This window comes from Ascaphus truei, chromosome 3 (assembly GCF_040206685.1).
Source record: "Ascaphus truei isolate aAscTru1 chromosome 3, aAscTru1.hap1, whole genome shotgun sequence".
Classification (NCBI taxonomy): domain Eukaryota; kingdom Metazoa; phylum Chordata; class Amphibia; order Anura; family Ascaphidae; genus Ascaphus; species Ascaphus truei.
In genome coordinates this window covers 207,672,481-207,682,698 of record NC_134485.1, presented here as the reverse complement: position 1 = coordinate 207,682,698, position 10,218 = coordinate 207,672,481, and positions in this window count along the sequence as shown.

Genomic DNA, 10,218 nt, shown 5'->3' with positions numbered 1-10,218 from the left:
GGCCCCTCCACGTATCACAGTACCAGAGGATTTGCCTGGACACGGGACCGAGTTCCCACCACGAACAGATAAGACCAAACAAATGTTTACTGCTGTTGCTAAAAGACTGTGCTGTATCTAAGTGACCCTAAATGAGAGAGCATTGTTTTAAGCTGGGGAACCAGGTTAGTTGGCCAGCAGCTGTTAGAGAGACTGATTCTATGTGTAGTTAGATCCCTGAAAGGGATAGGATTTTGTTTATATAATTTGGTTTCTTTTTACTTGAAATAACAGTGTGGGAAATACTGTAACAATGAAATGAGTGAACTGCTGAATGAAAGTATCTGAGTACCTCTAACCTACACATGTTAAAGCTGCAGTACCTTACTTGGATGAAAATAAAGCAGGCAGAAGCCTGAGTTAAGCAGCTTAATACTTTGCATGATCCTGTTTTTTGTATTAAATAACCCTAGAAGACTGTGTCGGGAAGAACCCAGACAGACGTCAGCACTACAAAAGAGGGGCGTTTGTCACAATATATATATATATACACACACATACATATATACAAACAGAAATATAAAGGAGCGCCTAATATAACAACCTGCCTAACTGTGGGTGGGTTAGCTATTCTGGTGTAACAACCTATGGGGTGGCCAAGAGGGATAAAATTAATAAAAAATAGAACCTATGTTATTATAAGATAATACATATGTGACAATAATTAAACTTAATTATAAAAAATGCATACAAATAAAAAAAAAATTTAATTTAAAAATAATGTTTCAATGAAATGATACCAAACTATTAAAAAACCTTTAAAAAACATAGAGTCCCGTTCCAAGTGAATGCATTCAGGTATAAGGCAGCCCGTTTGAAAGGGATCACAACTCCCTAGGAATACCTATGGAAAGAAAAAAGAAAAAACAGGCGCACACCTAGTGCATTAAAGTATAACAATAGATTTATGGAACATTAAAAACAGACAAATGCCCACTCACAAGAAAAACGATAATATAGTGCAGTTATGAGATTGGCTCTCATATGCCAGTGGTAGCGTCTGGATCAGCAGTAGTGTCTTTTCCTAACACATGGCGCCGGCACGGCGTGGTCTCCTTCACCGAAAGTGACGTCCACCCGATCTAGTGCCCCGCAAAAGGAAATCCCGCCGGGAAACAAGGTCCTCGTCCGCCTGCCTTTGATTACCGCAACACCAGGGGAAACAAGGATGTATTCGCTCCTCTGTTTGGCTTAGCCGCTCCCAACTTGCATCAGTCTTTCTTGGTTGGAAAGTGCCTGTATACATACACATATATATATACATACATACACATACACATATATACATATATACACATGATTAACCAATATACAAAGAAATGTTTAAGGATTAACAAAAACATGCACCAAAAAAATACCAACAATCCAAATCAATACATCACATTGCATATTAAACTTTAAATATTATTTAGCCACATTAAAATAAAAGAACAAAAGAAAGATGGCCACCCTCACATGGTATGGTAGCCAATCAGAGCGTGGGAACTACATCCCAACTCTGATTGGATAGCGTTCCAGGTGACAGGCTTTGCATGACGTCACATCCTTTCTCCCCAAAGCCTCTGTCACATGGTCTACAAGAGCCAATCAAAGTTGGGATTGAGTTCCCACGCTCTGATTGGCTACCGTACCATGTGAGGGTGGCCATCTTTCTTTTGATGACTTCATCTTAAAGGCAAATGAAGCACAGTTATTCTGATTGGCTAGCGTCATTTCCTATAAATGACGTCATCAATTTTTAATTTTTTTTACAAAATCACATGGTTTTCACGGCCCAATCAGGGCCGTAGGAACCATATGATGAAAATGTGACATCATAGGCCTATAAAAGTGGGTAGCAGGGGTGTTGTCCCCAAGCCAGGGTGGGTAGGCCTCCCGGTGGGTAGTGGGTGAGGGTGGTTAGGCCTCATGGGGTGGGTAGTGGGGGGAGGGTGTATAGGCCTACTGAGTGGTGGGGGAGGGTGGGTTAACCCCTTAATGACTATAGCGGTTTATAACCGCTACGGTGATTGAGGGGTTAGGGGACATTACATTGGCTCTTTTCATTCTTGTTTATGTTTTGCAGCATCGGAGGGGGGCATGGACGGGGATGAAGATGAGGATGGCCTTCATCGTGGCAGCCGGACATGGGTGAGTGCAATATGTATTTATTGTATTTATTGTGCTTTATGTATTTGAAATGGGCAAATGCACTATTATACATATGTGGATAATAGTAATTTTGCCCATTACTATACTGTATGTGTTAGAGAGGGGTGTATTTATTTAAAAGTATTTATGTGTTTGGAAATTATTTTTGGGGGGGCACAGAATTGGTACTGAAGGCCCGCGGGGACACCTGCGGGGAACACCCGAGGGCCACCACCAGCCTATAGTATCATTGCTTTGCATCCCAAAAATGTAATATATGTACTGTATGTTAGGGGGTATAGGGGTTGTTGGGGGCACAGGGGGTGTGTGTTTATTGCAAGGTTTATTGGGGGCAATTGTGTCCAATAAACATGCTTGTAAGAGGACATGTGCAGAGGTACATAATGGAGACTGTTTTAAGGTGAAATTAAAACAAGGCTTTATTGTGCCTGTCACTTTAAACACAGCAAAAATCAACATAAGAAAAATAGTGAGCCCAACAAAACCTGCTCCACTTTGGCATATATGTATCCTTATATTCCAGCCCCTTTTAACTGGGTGGCTACCCAAGCTATTCATCAGCCCAAGTCATATACTGCACCGACACACTTTATTCGAGCAAATGCCTGGTTTGTACCTGGCAGAAACCTGGAATCCGCCGCTGCTCACCTCTTGCATGCTTCGTTGCGTTTGCCTTCCCAGCCACGGTTCATGCCTGGCTGACGGGGGCCTGATCTGTTAAATGATAATGAGAATGATTTACTAGGCTGCGATGTTTCGATTGTCCACCAGATGGCATAAACTCATGACTTAAGTAATGTGTGGCCTTTGCAAGTTGTTTCGTTTCCAAAAAAAAGTTACTTTATCCCAGTACAGTATGCTATTGTGTAACTTGTCCTTGAGACTGAAGGAATAGTTGCAAAAAATGTATCAATTTAGGCTTTACATACAGTAATGTATTAAATAAAGACAAAGATCATTTTCACTTACACTATTCTACAGAGACATGAGTGTTCAAGTGGAGCCCGTGTTCCAAAAACCTGACAGAAGTTATGCTTATTTGATATGGGCCGCTATAAATGCAACAGAGGATAAGATGGCAACAGTTGTTCAAATTTATCAGTATTTTATCGAAAATTATGACTTTTACAGATTTTCGCCAACTCCTCATTTGTGGAAGCATGCAATAAGGAAAAGGTTATGTAGTGACCCCTGTTTTCACCGTATTGAGCCCCAATTTGTTGGAGGGTATTGGTGTGTGTCACAGGGTTTTTCCCGTATCTATGATAATGGAGGCGGCAAAAGGCGAAGGGTCGTGTTAAAACGAAATAAGAAGCGACAGTCCCTGCCAAGCAATGCGCCAGAACCAGAACCAGAACCAGCAGCAGCACCAGCTTATCATCATGGTCCCGCCGTCGGTGACAACTCTGAGATGGATTTCGCAGCCAGTTTTGATGAAGCTTGCATGTACCTAAGCGATTTCCCGCTGACTACAGGTGGGCTAGTCCCTCTGCAAAATGATGAAAGCTGGACTGGAAGTGGGCCGGCGCCAGCGCAAGCTGAATGGGAAATTTAGTACAATACTGTACAGTATGGTGAGTACTGTATTTTTGCCGTATTATTTTGGTGGGGCTGGCTGGGAACTTCTTTAGGGGGCTGACCATTACTGTACATTAAAACTTTTCATTTTGTTTTTCCTCAGAAAAGAAAACGGCTAATGGGGGGATTTCGATGGATTATATTGTACTGTATGCTGATGTTTTCCGGCCATACAGTATACTGTGTAATAAACCCGAATAAATAAAACTATGCATTTATTCTACAGTATATGTTCAGTAAATTACTGCACATACTGGGGGCGAGATGTGTTTGCAGCAGAGAGAGATTTAATAATATTGTACAGTGAGCAGGGGGTTCCCTGAGCCAGAAATTAATGATTAATGCTCAGGGAACCCCCCCCCCCCCCCTGCTCCTGATCAATATTATTAAAAATACGGAAAATTCTGCGTCATTACCATAGCGGATAGCCGCTAAGGCAATGAAGGGGTTAACCCACCGTGCCCGCTTTATTGTGTGTAGTGGGGATGGGTGAGGGGGGTATTTGGCCCTTGGTGTGAGTTTACGACTTGCGGGAGGGGGGGGGGGTTGCGGGTGCACTTAACCCCTTCACGATCGTAGCAGTTAATACCGCTACGGTCATGAAGGGGTTAAGCCCTCCCGCTACCCCAACCCCCCCCCCCCCCCGCAAGCCCTCCCCAACCATCGTTGGGGCGAATACCCCATTCACCCACCCTCCCGCTACCCACAATAAAAAAATACACACACACAGCAGCCGCCAAAAAATAAATAAATAAATGACAATAAATACATTTGAAATACATTTTTATTGATAGTGTAGATGTGCAGGGGGTCTCCGGAGCTGAACCGCGTTGGTTTTAGGTCTGGGGACCCCGTGCCCCCCGAGATACAGGCCCCTTTAGGGGGTGCCGGTAGCCCTCTGCTTGGTTTAAAGGTCCGATCACGTGATCGCGGCCTGTAAACCAAGCAGAGCAGAGGGATACCGGCACCCCCTAAAGGGGCCTGTATCTCGGGGGGCACGGGGTCCCCAGACCTGAAACCTGTGCGCTTCTGCTCTGGAGACCCTCTGCACATGTACAGTATCAATAAAACACATACAATATACAGTATAAATAAACACTCGTTCTTTACCTTAGCGTCTATGCGCTATGGTAAAGAAGCATTATTTTAATAATATTGTAAAGTGAGCAGGGGGTTCCCTGAGCCAGAAATTAATGATTAATGCTCAGGGAACCCCCCCCCCCCCCCTGCTCCTGATCAATATTATTAAAAATACGGAAAATGCTGCGTCATTACCATAGCGGATAGCCGCTAAGGCAATGAAGGGGTTAACCCACCGTGCCCGCTTTATTGTGTGTAGTGGGGATGGGTGAGGGGGGTATTTGGCCCTTGGTGTGAGTTTACGACTTGCGGGAGGGGGGGGGGGGTTGCGGGTGCACTTAACCCCTTCACGATCGTAGCAGTTAATACCGCTACGGTCATGAAGGGGTTAAGCCCTCCCGCTACCCCAACCCCCCCCCCCCCCCCCCCCGCAAGCCCTCCCCAACCATCGTTGGGGCGAATACCCCATTCACCCACCCTCCCGCTACCCACAATAAAAAAATACACACACACAGCAGCCGCCAAAAAATAAATAAATAAATGACAATAAATACATTTGAAATACATTTTTATTGATAGTGTAGATGTGCAGGGGGTCTCCGGAGCTGAACCGCGTTGGTTTTAGGTCTGGGGACCCCGTGCCCCCCGAGATACAGGCCCCTTTAGGGGGTGCCGGTAGCCCTCTGCTTGGTTTAAAGGTCCGATCACGTGATCGCGGCCTGTAAACCAAGCAGAGCAGAGGGATACCGGCACCCCCTAAAGGGGCCTGTATCTCGGGGGGCACGGGGTCCCCAGACCTGAAACCTGTGCGCTTCTGCTCCGGAGACCCTCTGCACATGTACACTATCAATAAAAATGTATTTCAAATGTATTTATTGTCATTTATTTATTTATTTATTTATATTTATTCATTGTGCTGCTGCTGCAAGTCGTAAACTCACACCAAGGGCCAAACACCCCCCTCACCCCCAATAAAAAAAATTCACGCACAGCAGCCCCACAATTAATAAATAAATCTAAATAAATAAATAAAATCTATGTAAAACCCCCTCCCCTATTCTCGCTTTTAAAACGCCCTGCCTTCTCTCTAATCTATGTAAAAAACCCTCCCCCTATCCCCCTATTGTGTGTGCGTTAAACTTCCCTGCAAGCTATGTAAAAAAACCTCCCCCTATTGTGTGTGTGTTTAAATCTGTCTGGCCTGTGTTTCTGAGTGCTGAGTGCTCTGCGTTTAAAGGTCCCGATCACGTGATCGCGGCCTGTAAACCAAGCAGAGCAGAGGGATACCGGCACCCCCTAAAGGGGCCTGTATCTCGGGGGGCACGGGGTCCCCAGACCTGAAACCTGTGCGCTTCAGCTCCGGAGACCCCCTGCACATGTACACTATCAATAAAAATGTATTTCAAATGTATTTATTGTCATTTATTTATTTATTTATTTATATTTATTCATTGTGCTGCTGCTGCAAGTCGTAAACTCACACCAAGGGCCAAACACCCCCCTCACCCCCAATAAAAAAAATTCACGCACAGCAGCCCCACAATTAATAAATAAATCTAAATAAATAAATAAAATCTATGTAAAACCCCCTCCCCTATTCTCGCTTTTAAAACGCCCTGCCTTCTCTCTAATCTATGTAAAAAACCCTCCCCCTATCCCCCTATTGTGTGTGCGTTAAACTTCCCTGCAAGCTATGTAAAAAAACCTCCCCCTATTGTGTGTGTGTTTAAATCTGTCTGGCCTGTGTTTCTGAGTGCTGAGTGCTCTGCGTTTAAAGGTCCCGATCACGTGATCGCGGCCTGTAAACCAAGCAGAGCAGAGGGATACCGGCACCCCCTAAAGGGGCCTGTATCTCGGGGGGCACGGGGTCCCCAGACCTGAAACCTGTGCGCTTCAGCTCCGGAGACCCCCTGCACATGTACACTATCAATAAAAATGTATTTCAAATGTATTTATTGTCATTTATTTATTTATTTATTTATATTTATTCATTGTGCTGCTGCTGCAAGTCGTAAACTCACACCAAGGGCCAAACACCCCCCTCACCCCCAATAAAAAAAATTCACGCACAGCAGCCCCACAATTAATAAATAAATCTAAATAAATAAATAAAATCTATGTAAAACCCCCTCCCCTATTCTCGCTTTTAAAACGCCCTGCCTTCTCTCTAATCTATGTAAAAAACCCTCCCCCTATCCCCCTATTGTGTGTGCGTTAAACTTCCCTGCAAGCTATGTAAAAAAACCTCCCCCTATTGTGTGTGTGTTTAAATCTGTCTGGCCTGTGTTTCTGAGTGCTGAGGGCCAAACACCCCCCTCACCCCCAATAAAAAAAATTCACGCACAGCAGCCCCACAATTAATAAATAAATCTAAATAAATAAATAAATAAAGACATGAAGAGAAATAAATATATACTGTACAGTATATACTTTGTATATATATATACACTGTATATATATATATATATATATTGTGACAGAAACCAGGGGATGGTAATAAATTCCGTATATAGGGCTCCCAGGATACTAGACAGTTTCTATCCTGTTTGGCCTGGGAGTGCAGCCTTATAATACATACACTCCATCCCACAGTTTGGCAAGCGCTGGAACTGAGGGATGAAAGATCCAGACCAGAGTTTGTCTGCTGCCTGATTTCTGTCACCTGTCATGCTAATTAGGAATCAGGTATGAAAGACTGATTTCCTGTTTGCTCTGGTCTCCCCACAAGAGCCAGGAGGCTGGAAGGCTGCTGAACTACAGAGGGGAGAAGCCTCTTCCCCAAACAGGTTCAATCTTTCTGTTCATTTGTGTAAGACTGCAAAAGTACCTTGTTTTGTTGTTGGGAGTGGAAAAGCCACTTCCAACCCTGAGTCAGGGATATCTAAGTTAAGTTATCGCTCAGGTGAGCAGCTTTTGTTTTGATCTGTTTTCTGTTGTATGCACTGTGGCAGTCTCAGTGCCTGGGACTGAATAAACCAGGCATAGCCTGTTTAAAGGAACAGTACGTGACGCCTCATCATTTAACCTACCCTAAAAGACCGTGTTCTAAACAGTCCCGGACAAACGACGGAGCCCTGGAGTAAGCCGTTTGTCACATATGGTGGAGAATGCGGGCAGAGCACTAGGGGGTCTGCGGGTTGAAGAACTTTGAAAAAAAAAAAAAAAAAAAAAAAAAAAAAGTTTTTTTCATCCTCTGCAAACAAGATGGAAGACGTGGTGGGTGCGCTGGTACGCAATGTCGCTGCCCAGAAAGACGTGAATGAAACCCAGCAACAGCTGTTAATAGCCCAGCAAGAAACTAATGCAAACCAGCAGCAGACGAATGCAGCCCAGCAACAGCTGCTAATAGCCCAGCAAGAGATTAATGCCAACCAGCAACAGGCGAATGCAAACCAGCAACAGACGAATGAAGCCCTGCAAAACGCGAATGCAAACCAGCAAGAGACAAACCGCTTGCTGAGAGAGGAGCAACAGCGGTTCGCTCAGGGCTTACAGCAGGAACTCGAGATCCTGAGGGGGACTATCAGTAACCTTCCACTGGCAGCGGCAGCCCAGTTCCGAAAATGACCAGGGCAAGCCACTACCTTCAGAAGATGGGACCCTCGGATGATGTGGAAGCCTATCTTCTCACGTTTGAACGCACGGCACAGAGAGAGGGATGGCCAGAAGCTGAGTGGGCTGGTCTAATCGCACCCTTCCTAAGCGGCGAACCCCAGAAGGCTTACTTTGATCTAGAGCCAGCCGAAGCTAACGTCTATGCAAAATTGAAGTTCGAGATCCTCGCCCGCCTCGGCGTAACCACGGCTGTTCGCGCCCAAAGGTTTCACGCATGGTCCTTCACGATGGATAAAGCCACCCGAAGCCAGATGTATGACCTCATCCACCTCGCCCGGAAGTGGCTACAACCCGAGATCAACTCAGCCAGCCACATCGTGGAACGGTTGGTCATGGACCAGTTCTTGAGGAAACTTCCCTCTGCCTTACGCCGTTGGGTCAGTCGGAGTGACCCCCACAATGCGGATGAGCTTGTGGCCCTCGTAGAAAGGTACAATGCAGCAGAAGAGCACCCGCAACCCACAGTCGTGGAGCAACCCCACTACCCGAGGTTCCAGGACTCTTCCAGAGACGGTAAAAGGGTACCGGGGTTAAGGGGCGCTGAAGAGCGGCGACCACCTTCACGCAGCACCAGCAACAGTGGTTCGCACACTAAGGGCAATAGCCAACATGGGGAGCCGGGAAAAGGCTCTAAGTGGGACACAGACTATGTACCTAAATGTGTAAATTGTCATGAGAGGGGCCACACAGCAAAAATCTGCCCACTAAATGATGAGCCCATGCAATGCAACAGCGTGGAACCTTATTCGCTGTTGTCCCAATGTATGGGCCCTAGCCCAGAGGACCCCTTGAATAACCATCTGTGGGCATTTGTAAAGGTTAATGGTAAGAGGGTTCGGGCACTTCTTGACTCTGGGAGCATGGTCACACTAGTGTCCGAATACCTCTTGCCCATTAAGAAGAAACAGAGAAACAGTTCACAAAGAGTGGCAATTTGTTGTATACATGGGGATAATCATGAATATTCCACTGTTGATGTTTTTTTTGAAACAGAGTTTGGTTCTTTAGATTTCAAGGTGGGTATTGTACCCAAACTGGCACATGATGTGTTAATAGGGACCGACTTTCCCCATTTTCTAAAAATGTGGTCCCCCGCTCAGAATAGCGCCCAGAGTTCAATAGCGGACCATAACGAAGTATTAGAAGAAACAAATCCTTTCCCTTTTTCAGAAATGGAGGTTGACGAGGGCCCAAATAAGAAGGGGGAAAAGGAGGAGTGCTGTAAAATTCCCTTCCCCATCACTACTTTGGTAGGGAATACCCCAAATCAAGATGTTGAGCAGACACTTACCACCCCAGAACCGGATAAGACCCTCGCTGACCTAGAGGTCAGTCCTGGGAGTTTTAAGAAGGCCCAGTGGGAGGACCCCACATTAGCGGTAGCAAGGGGAAATATACGGGACCAGAATAGTACTCCTGGCCAACCAGATGGGTCACTTGCTTACCCCTACTTCGAGGTAGAGAACGACCTAGTATATCGGGTTGATAAAAGAAAATCAGTTACAACTAAACAATTGTTGGTACCACGGACATTCCGTAACGTAGTATTACACCTCGCACATAGTCATCCATTGGGGGGACACCTAGGGGTGGAAAAGACAAAAGAAAAGGTTCTCCGAAGCTTCTATTGGCCTGGGGTTCTGGCAGAAATTACGAATTATTGTTCCTCATGCCCAGAATGTCAGATCACCGCCCCGTTCAAGGCGTACCGCAGCCCATTGGTACCCCTTCCCATAATAGAGGTACCATTTGACC